The sequence below is a fragment of the Varroa jacobsoni genome, unplaced genomic scaffold (genome assembly GCF_002532875.2).
Source record: "Varroa jacobsoni isolate VJ856 unplaced genomic scaffold, vjacob_1.0 scaffold_1118, whole genome shotgun sequence".
Classification (NCBI taxonomy): Eukaryota; Metazoa; Arthropoda; class Arachnida; order Mesostigmata; family Varroidae; genus Varroa; species Varroa jacobsoni.
Genome location: NW_019214020.1, coordinates 1,737 through 14,062, shown reverse-complemented (window position 1 = coordinate 14,062; position 12,326 = coordinate 1,737). Strand labels below are relative to the sequence as shown.

At 38.2% G+C, this 12,326-nt stretch overlaps 1 long non-coding RNA gene and 1 other non-coding gene across 2 annotated transcripts; both read left to right on the top strand.

The window, feature by feature from the left end:
- The first annotated feature begins 2,034 nt into the window (after window positions 1-2,034).
- Window positions 2,035-2,199, top strand: LOC147752631 (U1 spliceosomal RNA). The gene has a single exon (XR_015313563.1). It is a non-coding gene; the product is annotated as a U1 spliceosomal RNA (small nuclear RNA).
- Window positions 2,200-7,015: 4,816 nt separating this feature from the next.
- Window positions 7,016-9,096, top strand: LOC147752630 (uncharacterized). Its single transcript, XR_015313562.1, has 2 exons — window positions 7,016-7,140; window positions 8,404-9,096. It is a non-coding gene; the product is annotated as an uncharacterized LOC147752630 (long non-coding RNA).
- The last annotated feature ends 3,230 nt before the right edge of the window (window positions 9,097-12,326 follow it).

The following is a 12,326-nucleotide window of genomic DNA, read 5'->3' as shown; positions in this document are numbered from 1 at the left end:
TACGATATCTATTTGTGTAACTTACCTAGGGAGCGCCTCGGCGGAGCTCACAAAAATATAATCTAACGTTACGAGGTTCGCGGTTTGACTTTACCTTTTATACTCTGATTAAAGTGAAAAAGCTATTATAATTGGCAAAATTGGTACATTATTTTTTTATACAAAAACAGTACATTATTTTTTTTGCAATACATTATTACAAGGATATTTTTATAGCCCTTACACATGACCTACGGTTCATTGCTTAATCATGCATATATTAAAATAAGCAAATCCTAGCCTTGTCCCTTGAGTTCATGTCGAGATCAAGGAAATTTTTCAATAATTGCCATCAATAGCTTTCTTCTTGTGCATTCTAATATTACATCTATTACATAATATTACGAAAGCAGCCGCATTAGAAAGAGCGTGAAATATCTATTATTTACATCAGAAAAGTGTAACTTTTTTTGGAAGCCAGCCATGTCGGGGGTTCAATATAGATCAGGTGAAATTTTTATTTTCTGACTTTAGTATCAAAGGCGTTTTTCTTACATAAAGGAAATCTTCTAGCTATCTATTTCTAATTACACAATAGCTAGTCATATTCTATGTATTTAAGCTGCTGGCTTTATTTAATTAAAATGTAAAGTAAAGAATTTTAGTTAATGCCTAGTAAGCGAATACCGCGTGATACTGGGATCAAACACATGTTCCCTGTGCTGGGACGCTCGAAAACCGTACCTATGAAACCATATAATACGACCAACAACAACTACTTTCTAGTAAAACCATGATTTAATCAACAGTAGGTAAACAAACTGAAAATGGTTCTTTTAGCGAAAAGGTCGAAGCACACTTGATGAAGTTACCCAAGAAAATCGGCTAGTTGCGTTTACTTGCAAGTTTCGTAGTAGCCTGGCTACTTCGAAAATATCTAAAACAAATTGCCTCCTTCCATATTGCATTCTATAGGCAGTGTCAACATAAATGCAGCATTTTTATTCGGCGTATTAGTTCGGTGCGAGTTTTAGGTATTATACCATTCACTATACTCTGTAATGCTTCCTGTTCATCGAATGTTATGGCGATCGACATTTCGCAAGAGCTGCATCAGGCTGCCCCTTTTAAATCCCGCCGAAATTGTACCACGACCAGGATCCCGCTAAGATTCGAACGAGTTAACCAAGACGCGTTAATCTATTGATCAGTCAATCGCCCGAGCTTATTGAATGTGTAGATTACTATTAGTTCTAAGTTAAAACTTACATACATGCGTCATAGTGTCCTGTATCTACAATTGCTAATAATTGCTGTATTGGTAGAACACCTATTGGACTTGACCTGACGCTCGCGTATCATATGATTGCCGAGAACATTAATATAATATTATATGGGATCACATAAAAGCTATGTTATTATATTAATATGTAAAACGTTTAAATGTTTCATACATCAATTCATGTATTTCAGTTCAGCAGCGTTTCAATATTAGTTTGAGTGTCTTCTTTGTAGCATGTGCGACAATCTAACTGCACGATGTATATCAAGGCACACAGTCACTCATGACATAAACAATTTTAGCTTATTATTAAAATTATCATCTTACTGGTATATAACTAGTATTTATTTACCAACTTATTGAAATCGGTTGATGAAGTGATGAAGGCCTACAATAAATCTGCATGTATCGATTAAACATCAGCTTGAAACCCATTCGCTTATGGCTTTGTTTTGCTGTGAGTACCTCTCTAGCCGCTCCATTGTTACCAGAACGGCTGCGTGGGGTGAGCGGAAAAAAAGCCACTGTTGCTGCCTAGCCAGCCGCTTCGGGCTGCTAGCTCTGATTTTGGCATTTTTACAAGGCACTTTTTCTCATTTTTAGCTGGAGCGAATTACAGAACGTCCCTCTGTACCGCTCTTAATAGACTGGCTTGAATTGATTCATCGAGGGGCATTCTATCTAGCTTGTAATTAAGCAGATAATGTGATCTCAAGCCGTGCAAGACGGCATTGTTGAATTCGAATAAAGAGAGTCAACGACCGGGCGAAATCATACTTACCTGGTGCCGGGCCCTCCGTGATCAGGAAGGCGGAGACCCCAGGAGGAGGCCTTTCCATTGCACTTCGGAAGGGCTGAGACCTGCCACTCTCCCAAACTGGGAAAGATGGGGCATGTAATTTTTGGTAGCGGGAAGTCTGCGTTCGCGCAACTTCCCTCCTAATAAACGATCAAAAAGTATTTTGCCTACGAGAGCGTGGGTGAGTGAACACATTCTACGAGCGTGGAAATTACACTTGAACCTGGTAATTTAGAACAACGGGCTCTTCTCCTATTTTGTTTTAAAAGCAGTTATAATGAAAGGCAAGGTGCCCGTGTGACCGTTGTGAAACTGTTGCTAGAAGTTTAAAAGAAGAACAAAACGTTGAATGGTTGTGTCTTTTATTATTCTGGAAGGATGTAAGCAATGAAAAGACAAACGTGTGTGTAGACAGTTGCAGGGATTGTCGTTCGCTTGTCTAATGATTGCGATACTGTAAACAAACGTTTCGAAGGGGTTATGTCATCGTAAAAAGAATAGAAACAGCACAGATGATTTTACGTGCGTTGACACGGTTCAAGCTATTTAGTTTAGTACCGTAAGTAAGATACGAGGTAATCTGGGCTTCACAGTGCTTGGCGTAGTCTACGGGCTCTTCTGCTTGACGCTATCGTTCTATGCCTGCTGACAGATAATACGTACAAGCGAATTGACAGGCAAACAATGTGGGCAGTAAGACTATAGTTAAGCAGCATTTAGTAAGTTCAGTTACCGACAAGAAAGGTTTGATCACACAGTTTGCCATGTGCTCACGATTGTTGAGTCGCTTTCCTGGGCATAAATTTATCTGAAGGTGTTTTTCATTTGTCTAGCTCAGCTGTCAGAGACACTTGAATGGATCGTCGTTGTCGTGATGCGATCGTCACTGCAACGAAAGTCGACAGGGTTCTTTATTGTGGGAATTCGAACGGAACCTAATCTTGGTACACCATACATTTAAAGTTGGATCAATGCGGAATGTTTATAACATAGTCTCATACTTACAGTAGTTACGAGAAACAACAAGCTGACACAAATTATCAAACATTCAGCCGATGCTAACTTTGTTTATAGTAGAGGAAATAACAGATATTACAAATCGGCTCTGTTTCGATTTATTTGTTAGAGTGTTGTTGACTTGCTAAGTATTTATTTGAGTGTCAGTGTCCATAATTGTTTGTTAGAAGGGGAATCATTAATTCTATTTAAGAGAATTCGATAATAGTTGCTATAATAAATTTTGTTGTGTTTACTTTTCTACCCAGGTTATCCTACTTCTCGTTTTTTTTTTTTTTTTTTACCTTATATATATATATATATATATATATATATTGCTTTTGTGTTATTTTTTTAGTGTATGTAGTGCGTCAAACTGTGCTATACGAGGCCGACAAACGCTTATAAGTAGTATCGTCGAAAACACGGCTGAAACCGTTGCGTTTGTTGGTACAGTTGCGTTCGAGATATTAATTAGATTGTTAGTGTCGTGCGTTTCGACTTCTTTGGGCTTGTCGTGAAAAGTTCGAAAAGACGCATTCAGTAAAACGAAATGTCAACGCGCGCTGGATAACCTCTAATAAGTTTGTAACGATGGCTCTCGAAGGCGTTCAAGTCGTCATGTCATACTACTATGTTTGTACAGTCGGATTTATTGAAAAAAGAAAAAAAAAAGTATTACTATTTAGTTGTTCCCTTCACGTATATATGACGGTATTAAGTTGCGGTATTTCTAGGATGTCGAATTAATAATATGTTGCAATATACCGGTGGTTCATTTGGTTATTTTATAACTATATATACATATATATATATATATATATATGTATTTGAAATTCACATCTTGTAATGGTCTTCTCTTCTACAGCTATTATATTGACGGTGACTAAATAGTAATTCTTTAGTATTGTGGAACGAACTAGCTAGCCTTCAACGAGACCGTTTATGCAACTTCACGTTTAATAATAGCTTTATATATTTATTATTTTAAAGGGTGCGTCATAATTTAAATAGCATCAGGTCTATCCCAAACAGGTGTTCCCAATACGATAAGCTACGTATTGAAATTAAATGGTCACGACGTCTAGCCAGAAGTTATATATGCAGATATCGTATGTGTTGTCGAAATTGAAAGCAAATAGACAAAATCTGCTTTATTTGGGTTTATATCATAGCGTTGACTCTATACACAAGCCGGGACAGGATCGGTTTTGAGTTGAAACGGAAAAACGTTTTTTGATTTCAGTAATCGAATTCTTGTCCCTCGAAGGTGCGGAAATTCATCAAAGGTTGGTTAAGACCTTAAGTTAGAAGGCCTTGAACGGAAGCATAGTACGTAAAGGGTACAAGCGTCTCGCCAACCTTACTGTAGCGAAGTTCTCGGCGAGTCTACTTTTTTCGAAGAAAAGCGTTCGTATAACTTTGTCTTCAAACTATATCATATCCCCTTTACACCCTAGAAATCAAATCTGGCCCGGGCCTTTTCTTGCACGGTTTGAGTGTTATACGAACTTGCTCGATCGTAAACCCGTCTGCCACCCATGCGTCGACCCATGCGTCGACCCATGCGTCATGGCCTACTGTTGCCTGACAGAACGATTCGCTGCTACCTCTAGTGTCAGCGGCTGAGGGAATTATAGCGAGTCAATGAGAAAAATCGAGCGAAATTGGTATATAGAGAAGGCGTTGATTTCCATAATGAAAATATCAAGTCACATACATCCTTAGCTAACCGACAAAAATTGGCTGGGAAATAGAACTGTCGTATAGTGTGGGTCTTGCACTATAAGACGGTCATCTGTTTCGGTCTTTGCAGAACTTACTTAACGGTATTAATTTGGTTTTAATGAAGAGATAAAAAAAAAAATCACTTGTCATATAATACTTCATTTAGAGACAAATCACAAACGTTCTACAGCAATGAAACTTTAATGCTGCCTCAGTAGTAACAGAAAGTTATCGATTGAAATAGTGCATAATTAGCTTGGTAATATTGCTTCAAAATATAACGAACATCTGCTCCAATTTTGGCCTAGAAACGGTCAGTACTTTTTTTGACAACCCGATGAGATACACTTCTAAGAATAATTGATTGTTTCATCTATGGATTAAAGTTTTTTTTTTTTCGCTCTTTACGGGTCATTATTCGGAAAGGATGTTAGTTTTACCGTAAACATCTCGTCAAATTGGTCATATATATCCAAGGGGAACAGCTACAGATAGTCCTTACTATAACTAGCACATCAACGCGTGTCTATAGCTTTTCCTTTTAATTTTTACGACTGAGCAGAAAAACATTCGGATTCATCGGTCAGAGACATGTTTATAACGTGTGAATCGAATGAGGGGATAACAAGAAAATTTTGTTCAGATGATACATTAGTGGAAAGCCTTGTTAAGACTCACTCTCGCTGAGCACTTCGGGGCATTTATTATTGACGACTCTGTTGGCGATTGGAAGATAATCGAAGCTAAAATATATTATTTAATTATGCTAGCATATATATACACATGTATATATATGCACACACACACACACACACACACACATATATATATTAACTTCTTGTTCACGTAAATTGTGTAGTATTTATGTGTGGTTAACGGGATTTAAATAGCGATTTTTGCTTGCTGCCAGTTATCATCACTCTGACTGCATTAGTCACCATCAAAAAACGTAAACGCGTTTGTGCAATTTAGTTTTTTTTTTATTAGAGGATTTTTTTTTGGCAAATTGTGATTAGGGCATTACAATCAAAGGTACGACAGTGTAAAGTATTCACAAACTCCCCGATCGGACGTATCTAGTGAATTTGCTAATTAAAAGAAGCATTAAGCTATATTTGAAAATCGTCATTTAAACTAGTCTGAAAGTGGTCGCCGAGTACGTGTGAAATGTACGTTGAAGGTGAGGTTCGATTGTAGAAATTGGTTGTTTTATAGGATCTATTCTGCAGTATGTATTCGCTTAGCTTTATTGTCGAATTATTATAGCTTGCGCGATCACCGACTATATAATATAACAACACATGGGTTATAGAATGTAACATGTTATATTTACTGCCTTCATAATATCGAGCCGTCGCGGTTGACCGCGGGCTTACCACTGGCAGTCTGAGTATTTTTCGAAGATATGCGGAAACAGATGCCAGTTTTTCGATGTGTCAGAAAAAAAAAACGTTTCATTTTTTTTTTTTATGTATTTTCTCTATTATAGTCAATTTTTCGTTTCGATTGGCAGTGGTAGTATTGCCATTGTAAAAAAATTCTGGCATAACATATCAGCGGTGATAGCAGGCACGTGCAGGTAAATCAAAATTGCAGGTACGAAACGGTAGACTTTTAAACGGTAAACAGATATAGTATGCGACGGTGTATAACCTTGTAATACACATTAAGTTTAATTTCAAGCTATTTGAATGTTGGGGTCGTAATTCATTTTGAAAACAACTACATCTAAGGTCAGCATACTTCGTTATCGCCAAGAGAATATATTATCGTCGGTAGGTGCAAAAACTTCCCACAGTCATTAGAACTGATCTTGTCTTTTCCGTCGCCCGTTCACCCCCCTAGCAACAATGAGGGCCGTTAGTTACGGTCATCTCAGTTCTCCCCCACACTATGGACTATACTTCGCCTGTCTCAACAGCAGCGCTCAGATTATCCTTGTTGAACTAACCATTAGCTTTTTGTCAGCTGATCGTATTTGTGGCCCGCTTCTGGTTGATCAGTTCCGCTGATATCGACTGGAACCACAAAATGGCAGAAAGATAAAGCTGATTCTGTCGCTGTTCCAGCTCCAGCGTCTACGATTTTTTTTTTCAATCTTCATTTGGACGGTGCACGCGAATGGGTAGCGAAAAAGTAGCATTTTTTCTCTAATGGTTTATGTCGATATATTGTCTGTTGTTCGTAACAAAGGTGCGAATTTCGAACCAAACGCTAGTGTGGTAGTACAGGGCGGGGCTATCGTATCGGTGGATAACTCTCGCCAGGCGGGAGTTACTTTAAAAGACATTTCACCGGACGCCAGAGCTCAGGAACAGGCGAAAGCTAGAAAAAAAAAAAAACTATGTTTGCTAAGGTAAGCATGTTGATAAGCGTAGGGCTACAATAGAAAAGATTATTTGCTCGGGATAGACGCCAGTAGCGTATCCTCGTTGACACGCACTGCCTTGATCTCAGCTTGAAGTGTTCTTTGGAAATAGATGAGGTTGATTGCTGAACAAAAGGTGCCTGTGTACTATAACAAATGTGTGTGGAACGTTTCTAATTGAATTCGGAACGTCGTTGCGTTAACGTGAATACTAATTCGGTGTCTTCTTGATTCCATGAATTGTGGGTCGTGGATTATCATATTTTGTATAGGTTGATCTGATGTGGACAGCAATTTTAAGAACTGACCTGGGTCTATATTAGTTTAGAAGATAATACAAACTCGAACGATATTCTTGCTTTACGACAAAGTAGGAATATATCGTCTTGACTGAAGATTGAGAAACACCAGAAACATACTCTATATACTAAGCATTAATATATAGGATATCATAAGGATTACTTAGCCGTTGAAAGGCTTCGAATAACAAATATTGTTCTGTTCGGTACGATTGAGTTGTTACAATTTCCGCACGATCCCAGAACAGGTATTTTACTCAGCAGGAAATGTTATCTTTGTTGTATTTTAAACTTTTAACCCAGTATTGTGCATCGTATAGACATTACGATGAATTAGTGATGATGATGATATATTGGTGTTCTTCTGTTGGTTGCTAGGACTACTAATCTACAAAGTCAGATAGGTATAACAATTTGGCCTAACTTCCTTTAGGATGTATCGCATGAATGGGTGTGTGTGTGTGTGAAGTGGCAGTGCCGAATTGAACGCAAATAGTAGCTGTAACAAATAAAAAAAAAAATTAACTATTCTAGTTTTTTTTTTTTATGCTTTTTAGGTTTTTTTCTGATGGGCAAACTCTGGTTTGCGTGACTGACACAGGGTGCTTTATTCCCATTTGTTTGTTGGGTAATTGATTTCGATCGAACAGGTCTGATCTGTAGACGAAGTTGCATAAAAACAAGCCGTCGATTCCGAGCACATAAATTCCAGCCCTATATAGAGATAGCCCTAAATAGCCTTGTAATTTTGCTAGTAGGTATCATTTGTTGATTTTATTATAGTACAGTATGTAGAGCAGACCATCAGGCTTTTTTTTTTTTATATATAAAAGAGTCCAAAATACCTTCACTTAAGCTTACTAACCTTAGCATCATACAGCTGTGTGAAGACTGTTGCCCTACCAATTATTGTTAACTTATCCCGAATTATTCGGCTTACTTTTTTTGGCAGCTATTTGTCGTTCTTGCCCTCGTGGCTGTTGCCCTTGCTGGACATGGTCACATCTTCAAAAAGGATTCCGGCGTACAATATCAGTTCGACAACCAGAAGACCGCTCACGGCTACGCCTATCCTTCACACATAGTTGTTCCATCTGGGTCCTACAAGTTCCTTGGGGGTCACCACGGCGGTTATGGAGGATACGGCCTTGGCTACGGAGGATATTACTAGTGTTTCTACGATCCGAGCCATTTGGTTACGATTCTAGTTTCATTGAGGTGTCGACAATGTATTACCATATGCTGTTACTATTAACGTACTACTTGTTATACAAAAAAACGCGTATCCTGTATGAGCTTCGTCTGAAGATGAAATTGCTGAAAATTTTTGTTAGTATCTGCTAAAATCAATGGAATCTCCAATATGCCACCACACTCTTTGAGGTACATTCGAATTATAAGCAACTGACTAGGAGAAATGATACGTTTGGCCTGGCAGTTAATATTTTATCCTATTATACTGTGCTAAATGTGTTCGTCTCGGTTCCAGGCTTTGATAATTCAATGCAAGAATTAAGGACAAATTGTCCTTATCGTTCAGTCCCCGATAATCAAACACAAATAACAACATAGTAATAACAACAAATACATTACGGTGTTTGTGCGTGTAAGTGTATAAATAAAACATTCCACTAGTTTGCTTGTCTTCGTATGTTATTCTTCGCCAGCTCGAAACATTTGCGTATAAATAGAAAGAGGCAGCTCAGCCCGAGTCAACATACAGTCAATCCACGCAATTAGTGATACGGCTAGTACGGTAGAATATTGTTAGCAAAACACTCTCGTCATGCCCGAGAGCCCGAGGGGTCCTGTGTAGCGCTTAACTTTAGTGCTAGATGTCCAGGAGTGTCCAAGAGAGTATTATTAGACGTATACGAAAGATGCTCCGTAATACCGCTCGAAGCTATCCGATGATGAGGGCATGTAGATAGATGAGGTGTTGAACAGATTGGCATCGACTCAAAGAATCAGCCGAGCGATCAAAAGATAACCAATAGCGAGCGACCTGACGCTTCCAGCTCGTTCATGTCACTTGGCAATTGCATTTGATTATGTTTCTTTGTTCATATGTGCTCGAGCGCTTGAGCAGCTACGGTGCTCTCTGAGCCATAGTTTGTCCTTTTTCCTTGCTTGGAAAGGACGAAGTAGGTTTTTCTTTTTTAACAATAAGCGATTAGTGATGATGGGTCGGTTATTGATGATAGCTTCGACAATCTGTTTATGTACGCTTAGTATGGAAATGTGCCTGCTATTAGTTCAATACATGGTATCAACTATCTCCTTTTAGGTGCCATAGATACTATCTAAACTAAATTAATTGAAAAAAAAAGCTGCTTTAATATATAAGGGCGTTTTATCATTATTTGGTTGTTGGTGTGAGGTTGACTAATTTCCACAACGCTTTTGCAAACAGCCAGCTTTTGAAGCATTGTGACGTCCGTGTATTTTTTTTTTATGTTACTTGAAAAAATATGTCACATACGTTGGAAATCGGACCGCATCGTGTCGTTGAACGCCGTGTCGATTTTGTCCGTGCATTATTTTTACACTAAAACTTAAAATTTACAGAGATTTCTTATTGATCTTCTACGAGCACTGCCGATTGCTTTCTTTTTTAATGGTCGTCCGGCGTCTTCGTCGGTTGCTCGCTGGCGTCGCTAAAACCATTATGCTGCTAACAGTCTGAAGGGTCGAGGCGGCGGTGGCAGCATCAGGCCTGGCCAATCATTACAGATTGCTGCAGCTGCGCTCCTCACCAATTACGGCGTCATTCATCGAAGTCAGTAAACGACTAAACGAATCATTCAGCTCGTAAGTAACAAAATACGGTGGACATAAAGGACACGGAGAACAAGCAAGATACAGGGCTTTCAGCTCATTTAACTAGCCATTGGCTGCTGTATAGAGATACCTTTGCGTCGGGAAGAATCGTTATGCCCAATATCAACCTGCCACACCTTTTTGTTCGAACTCCTTCTCTGTTACCATCTTCTGTTTCGTGGAATAATCGCATCGAACGTTTACACACAAATAACTTTTTGTTGGATGTACCACGTTGAAATAAAAGAAAAACAATACTAACCAATGTTTTTTTTGTAGATATTTTTTGGCTTCTTGTTCATTTTTAAGTCGTCGAGTAATGGCGTGGCCGGAGGATGCAGATAGCGTAATCGGCTCGTAATCGTTGCGATGCACACCGTTCGTAGGTTTGAATCTCGCGGGACACAATGGAGACGACGCCTCCCGTTTATCATCTAACGGTGAATAGATCTCACGAGAAAAAATAGCGGAAAAAAAGACTCACAATGACACCATGACCGATGCCTGGCCCTGTTCCATGTAACCCACTGGCGAAGTCAACCCCGTACAACATTAGATAATTTATATTTAGGTCATAAATATTTTATTATTCTTATGTTCTATTCTATTCTTATGTTAAGTTTTCTGAGTTTCTACAACATCGAATGTAAATGCAATTTTGTAACTTGCGGCTATCTGGAAGATGCGTCCAATAGAAAGCACACGTATCTGTAGCTTTAACTTGATTAGGGCAAACCTATTGAATTTGTAACATGAAAAATGTGATTAAATTATAAAATAGGGTATATAACGACTTTTTTATTTGATTCAATAATCTTGTGCTCTGTCTTTCTGTAAACAATACTTTTTGATAATACAAGTGTTTTTTAGTTTTTTTTCCACCCCAATAATTTATACTCGTATTACAATAGACGACTAATTGAATTTCATTTATAGCTGAAAAAATCAGTAAACATTGAAGAGATATACCTCTTCATTATTTTTCTCAAAGGATAGATCAGCTCGGGGAATATTTTACCTAATCTGGTTTTGTACTTTACATAGTCGATCTTCTAAATTCGAGAGTGACACGTCATAAGGGGAAGCACCTCTCTAACGCTAGACGACCATTATGACCAGGAATTATATAGATATATAGTAATTTTGCCTCTTACTCTGTACCCACTTGCATGACCATCCTATTTGTTGTTTATTGCCTACTTTTCATTAAACGAATAATTATTACATATAAAGTATTATTCAGTGGTCGTTCTAGATAGGTTGTAGTACCACTACGATGTGCAGCCGGTCCGGGGATTTAGGTCCGTCTTGTGTCTAATAAGCCTGTAAAAAAAGCTCGATATAATGAACTACTCAAATACTTTAATACACGTATCGACACATATATTTGCCTTCGTACTACCATGAAACAGTGTGAAGATAAAAAGTTTTTATCCCAATAGTCGATAGAAACAGCGTCGTTGATGCAGACAACGCTGTCTCATGTCAAATGTTATCGGCTTTGTTTGTGCCCGGGTGTTTTTACCACGTGTTTGCCTGTAGATAAATAATAAACATAGACAATCTATTTAGACGAGGTACAAGCTGGCCATATTACATGCGTTTCATAAATTTTATATCTCAGGCCTTTCGGTGACTTTCTTTTTTTATGTAAAACATCGACTTTATAGCTGTCTCATTCGACGGAAACGTATAAACCAAATTAACGCCTGTGCAACAATAGCATTGTGTATTATGGTTTGTAGGGGCATCATCTTTCCCGGTCATTGCATATATGCCGTGAAGCACGCGCATCTACGTCAGGGGTATGTACATAATCTAGATGATCTGTATTAAAGAAAAGAAGAGATTCAGTTCTTGGCAGCACAAAAATGGATACTACTAAACGAACCGATGCCCTAGATAATTGTTACTATAATTAATGTAAAAATAATCGGATACACATAATAGAATAACTTCTGAATAAGAAAGGACATGAATCGATAATTTTAGTACTACCGTCGTCATTGTGTGGCTTACTAGAAGCTTAAAAGCACATTGGTGTAGTACTATAAA